Raw genomic sequence first — 5,950 nt, forward strand, 5'->3', positions numbered from 1 at the left:
CTCCCATTTTATTTTCCGTATAAGTACGTGCTTTAGTTACTTAGATAAAGCGAACTCATGTTTAACGAACAACCACTTTAAGCAAATATTTTTTAACACAAAAAAAAGAGATATTGGCGGTTACAACGAACTTATAGATTTTTAGAAAAAAACCCTCAACGCCGGGGAATCCTCGGATCGCATATCCATTATTATGCTTATTTTTTTATTTGTTTTCTTCATTCGTACATTAAGTTGTAAAGAATGCAGTTCGCTGTTAATATGGAAACTAAAAAACGTAAGTTGTTGAGAATTGAACAAAAATGAAATATTATTCATCATTTTTCTCGGGGGATTTCTCGTTCAAATGTATGCAAAAAGTATAAATTATCACAATCTACCATTTTAACGATAAAAAAAATTAAGAGATTAATTAGTACAACTAATATAAAAATAAAAAAAGAATACGAGAACTTATAAGAAATGATATACATCAGGCGCTTCTTAAGTGGTTTACGATTCAAAGGAGACGAAATAATCCAATTTCTAGCTCAATATTGCAAAGGCCGAAACCTAGCAATTTTGCGTAGTGGTTCTAGTAGCAGTGGAAATTTTGTATGTACAAGAGGATGGCTTGACAGGTTTAAATTAAGACACAACATACCAGTGGGTAAAATCCATGGAAAAGCAGCCGAAGCATCACCTGCAGTAACATCTAAATGGCTTCAAAATAAATGACCAAGTATTAGTGCCGGATACGAATTTAACGATATCTTTAACGGAGGTGAAACAGGTTTGTTTTACAGAATGACTCCTGACAAAACGATAAAATTTAAGAAAGAAAAATGTATTAGTGGAAAACAAAGCAAAGAAATAATTAGTGTGTGGGTTTGTACTAATGTGACTGAAACTAATAAACATCCATTGATGGTAATTGATAGATCTAAATTATTGAGATATTTTAAAAATAAAGGCAAGTTACCTTTAAATTACGAGTCTAACAAAAGAGCATGGGTGACAAGTGAAATTTTTGAAAAACTAATTAAAGAATAGGATAAAGAACCTAAAAAGAAAAAAATGAAAATACTATTGATTTTTGATAACTACCCAGCACATCCACAACTAAGAAGTCTTGGATTTATTAAATTTGTTTTCCTTCCCTTATACCACTATACCAACCACCACCATTTCACTTCCATTTCACAACCAATGGACCAATGTATTATACGTCGTCTAAAGGCACACTATCGAAAAATGTTTTTAGTACAATTAATAAACGCCTTTGAAAACAAGGAAGATTTCAAATTTATACTCTTTGATAAAATAATAACGATAAGTGTAGCTTGGCGAAACGTTTCCAAAATAACAATTGGAAACTATTTTTGTCATGCAGGATTTATCTCTCAGTCCACAAACGAAGCTGATGAAAAAGATCACATCCCTTTGATGCATTTAAGATCGAGGCTTGTTGGTGGTTAACTGAACGATACAGAATTTGTGCATGAAGTGAATGAAGACAACATTCCTTTAATTGCTTGGATTAAACAGCATAACAATATTGACATCAGTAAATATTTCAAAATTGATAACAGTTTAATAACCACTGCTGTTCCAAGTAATGCTGAATTGATTGCGTGTGCCGTATTTGAGACAGCCTCTACAAAAGAACTCTTGAATAGTGAAAATCATGAAGAAGTAGCTGACGAAAATGATCTACCAAATGTACCGAAGTCTCTCAATTATATGAATAAGATCTCTAAATTTTCATACTGTGCTAAAGCTGAATCTTCTGTATTTTAAGTTTTTCACAAAATTTATAATTATGTTGAAAGACAATTAGTAAAAAATTAAATACAAAATAAAATTATCGATTATTTTGAAATGAAAAAAATAATAGATATTTTGGATATCATAAGAAATAATTTTAGGGTAATTTGATGTGTAGGTAATTCATATTTAGCTTCATTTGTGTTTTCTATTCAATTTTGAAATAAATTTTGTGTCTGAAAAATACTTTTGTATAAATTCTATATAACTCAAGCAAATAATATCGACAACTAGTTATAACGAACGCTCGGTTAGAACAAATCAAATTTCAGTCCCTCTTGAGTTCTTTATAACCGAGTTCTACTGTATCAACAAGTTTTGTTAAAAGAGGCAAAAGACAATTTTCAAGTTTTAATAAAAGTCATGTCACTCTGGCTAAGACGCATATATATATATCATAATTGGACTTGTTCTTTCAATTATTTAAATTATCTTTAATATGACTTATTATTATTGAGGTATTATTGATGCATAATTTGATTGAATTTGGGTCACTCTGGATATCCAGTCTATGGATGTTTGTGAAATTTTGCAAAAGGGAAGTGCCACTTAAGATGGACATGTGAAACTTAAAATTTATCGGTATATGTACAGCGTCAAAGGTATCATTTGTCTCTAGTTTGGTTGAATCTTAGTTTCTCTAGATACTCAGTCAATCAGTTTTGTGAAACATTAAAATGGGAAAATATCCTTTAGACTAAACATGAGAAATTCAGAATTAATACGTGTTTGAACTACGTGAGGACAATAGTACAGCACTCCTAACATTTTACCTGGGAATGTTTGTTAATGATAAAGTCAAGGGGATAAGAAAGAAGAGCCTGTAGACAGTACTCAAAAACAACAGGTTCTACATGAACATATGCTCCTGCGTTATTTACCTACCAAGTTATGTGAAATGCTCTTTTTAACCTTAAATCTAGATAGGATGAAAATTAACTAGTTCCAGATGTACGATATCAGTTTGCCTCACACTTAAGAGGAAGGAAGCCTTAGACAGCCTATGAGCTTCATATAAGAATTAACTTAGCGAAGCCAACAATGGTCCACCATAAGGAAAAACATGAAATGGAACATTGCATGAATTTAATGTACAGTATGCTGGTTCTAATCGGGAGAAAGCTTGCTCGACAAGATACAATGATATTTCAGTACCTTAAAACATTCTGCGAGGGTCATATCGGGAAAATCTCACGATTATTATCTTTGCTGATATTTATTACCCCGAAACGTTATTTTTAGCTATTTTATTTACATTGCATTATAAATAACTTAATAACAACGTTACTGCAAAAGTCAAAACAAATATTTTTGGGGTTATGATGAAATAAACAAAAGAAATATCTCGGGAAAAGTCTGTCTCTCTCTGACTCGTACGGGCTGCGAATCTGAAACAAGAATAGATAGATGACGTTATCGATTCAGTTTGAAAAATCAATCCTGTGTCACACATATTGACGCCCTTATCGGGCTCTCGTCTCTATGTCGTTCTTTGTTTTACCCGATATAACTCACTCACTCACTTTTCGTCTGAGCTATCTCTTTGTTAAGCAAAACATCCCCCTTTAACCCGTGCTAAAACACTTGGCAGTGGAATGCTTGGAATGTGCTTCCGTTTCAGGGATTCCAGATATAACCGGTTCTTGCAACTGCTATTATTATTTTTATTAAAGCAGCGTGACCTTCAAAATATTCAAGGACGTTTAGAAACAAGTTTGAATTTATTTCTTAAAGAGAACTAAAAGAGATAAATATGTTAAACCTTATATTATTAGAATCAGTTTAAAGAAGTCTAATTGATGACTATATAAAATATGTATAAGTGTCCCCTTACAAGAATTTAAACATTTGCTTTTATGTCAAAATCTGAGTTGTAGGAAAAATAATGATTGTTCAGTGAATTTTTTTTGGACATTTGTATAAAACAAACCAAAGAACACGCATTTGCAAACAATTTTCATTATTTTAAAAAGGATTCATCGCTGTGCAACCGGAGAGATTAATTAGCTCAATAAATACTTAATTCTTTGATATTACCATGCTTTGCAGTCTGATATACAGTGTATTACAGGCAAAAACATACTGCCTACAATTTCAGCTTACAATCTCGATTTTTAGATGAAAATGCAAAATAATTAAAAAATAAACTTTTTAACTGAGAATAAATGTTTATTATCTTAATTAGTCCATAAATTAATACTCGTTTATTGGTACTTTCTAAGAAATTGCAAGCAATATGATAAAAATGATGGCAATTATAGGTAACAGCCAAAAGCGCACTTAAATTAAAATTTAACTTAACTTACTTACTTCCTTAATTACTTCAATATTGCGACTTAAAATTACGCAGTATTGAATAATCTCTAACTCGAGAAAGTCTCTATTCGCTTCGTATTTTCTAATTATTACTACTATAATTTATTTTCAATATTTGAAACTTATTTGCATAAGGTTTAAAGCAAGTTTTAATCTAAAGTTGACGAAAATTAAGCAATTAAGCGATGGTAAAAAAAATTATCGTTCAACACTTTCACGAAAGGAAAAAAATGTTCAAAAGAAAGCATTCAACAATACAAGATGTTGTTAATACGTTTGAAAAAGGAAATAAGATAGCATGCAAAAAAAGAACAGCACACAATAAAAAGCTTTCGGATATTAATGAACGATGGGTTATTTGAAGAATTACTAAAAATTCCTAATTAAGTGCTGTTCAATTAGTTGCCGACGTGGCTACAGGATTATAAAATTAAAATTAGCCTCTAGATTATTCGAAGGGAATTACATAAAAATAATTTTCATGGCCGAGTAGCTCAGAAGAAGCCCTATATCAGTGCCATAAATCGTAAGAAACGAATAGAGTTGGCAGAACATCAGAAAAACAAGAATTTTGACTTTTGGAAAACCGTCCTTTTTAGTATGAGAGCAAATATAACATCTGGGAAAGTGATGGACGGGAAATGGTATAACGAAAACCAAATAAAGAACTAGATCCATAAAATTTAAGACCCACAGTTAAACATTGTGGAGGGTCTGTAATGGTATGGGGATGTATGGCAGCCAATGGAGTGGGCGAATTAAATTTCATTGAAGGGACAATGAATAAATTCGTCAATGTAGACATTTTAAAATAACACATGAAAAGCAGTGCAACAAAGTTGGCCATTTTGGAACATTTGAAATTTTATGCCGATAATGATCCAAAACATACCTTATTCGTAGCAAAGAAATAGCTATTGTATAATTGCCCAAAGGTGTTGCAAGCACTCCCACAATGCCCCGATTTAAATGTTATAGAACACTTATAGGATATTCTAGAAAAAAAATTCGAAAATGAAATATTTCTAACAAAAAAAAAAAAACTAAAAACTGCTTTTTAGGAAGAATAGAATAATATTCATCCCTTAGCAACCGAGAACCTAGTGAAATCAATGCCACGTCGGTTAAAAATGATTGTGGAGCAAAAAAGAAATCCAACAAAATATTAATTGTTGAATAAAGTTTTTTTTTATACAAGGTGATTCATTGGGAATGCGACATGGCAAAATTTGAGATAGAGGACACCAAAATATGACGATTGGAGCTAACACACCTTATATCAATGTAGCGTGTTTCAGAATTACAGGATGGTAAAGGTTGAAATTTTATTTTAAAATTCCTTATTTTTTTGTGTTTTTATAGCATCAACACCAAAATTGGTATACTAGGATTTTGTAAGATGGGACGTAAGAATTTTAATCTACTTTTCACGTAGCTCCTAAAGGGCGTTGGTTATAAACCAATGCTTCGGTATAATTGATCATATTTTTTTATAAGTGCATCTAAGGTCAAATTTTATTCAATATAATGAAATATCGTCTATTTTTTTCAAAAAAGGTATTCTTGTTTAATTCTCACATTTCTCTTCGTTTACGAGATTTTTATCCATAAGTAAATAAAACATTTATTAACTTAGTTTTATTAATTTTCAAATAAATTTTTTGCCTCATTAAACAAATGAAAAACCATTAACAAAATAAAAATAAGTTTTATTTAATCAATTGTTCGAAATAACCGTGTTCCACCTCAATGCACTTTACTTTTTTTTTTCTCAAAGATTTTTTAATTCTAAATTGAAGATCGGCGTTATTTCTAATTTCATCACCTG

The 5,950-nt window shown here is 30.9% G+C and overlaps 1 long non-coding RNA gene across 3 annotated transcripts in view; it reads right to left on the minus strand.

The window, feature by feature from the left end:
• The window catches only part of LOC136346972 (uncharacterized), a 28,377-nt gene extending 23,078 nt beyond the window's left edge, over window positions 1-5,299 (minus strand). The window contains exons 1-2 of one of the 3 annotated variants that reach the window (XR_010733401.1): window positions 5,015-5,299; window positions 2,962-3,194 (exon numbers count right to left, since the gene is read on the minus strand). This is a non-coding gene — a long non-coding RNA (uncharacterized lncRNA). Of the gene's footprint in view, window positions 1-2,961; window positions 3,432-5,014 lie in introns of those variants that run through there. The other 2 variants (XR_010733400.1, XR_010733402.1) reach the window with 2 other exon arrangements.
• Window positions 5,300-5,950: the final 651 nt, after the last annotated feature.

The sequence above is a fragment of the Euwallacea fornicatus genome, chromosome 25 (genome assembly GCF_040115645.1).
Source record: "Euwallacea fornicatus isolate EFF26 chromosome 25, ASM4011564v1, whole genome shotgun sequence".
NCBI classification, from domain to species: domain Eukaryota; kingdom Metazoa; phylum Arthropoda; class Insecta; order Coleoptera; family Curculionidae; genus Euwallacea; species Euwallacea fornicatus.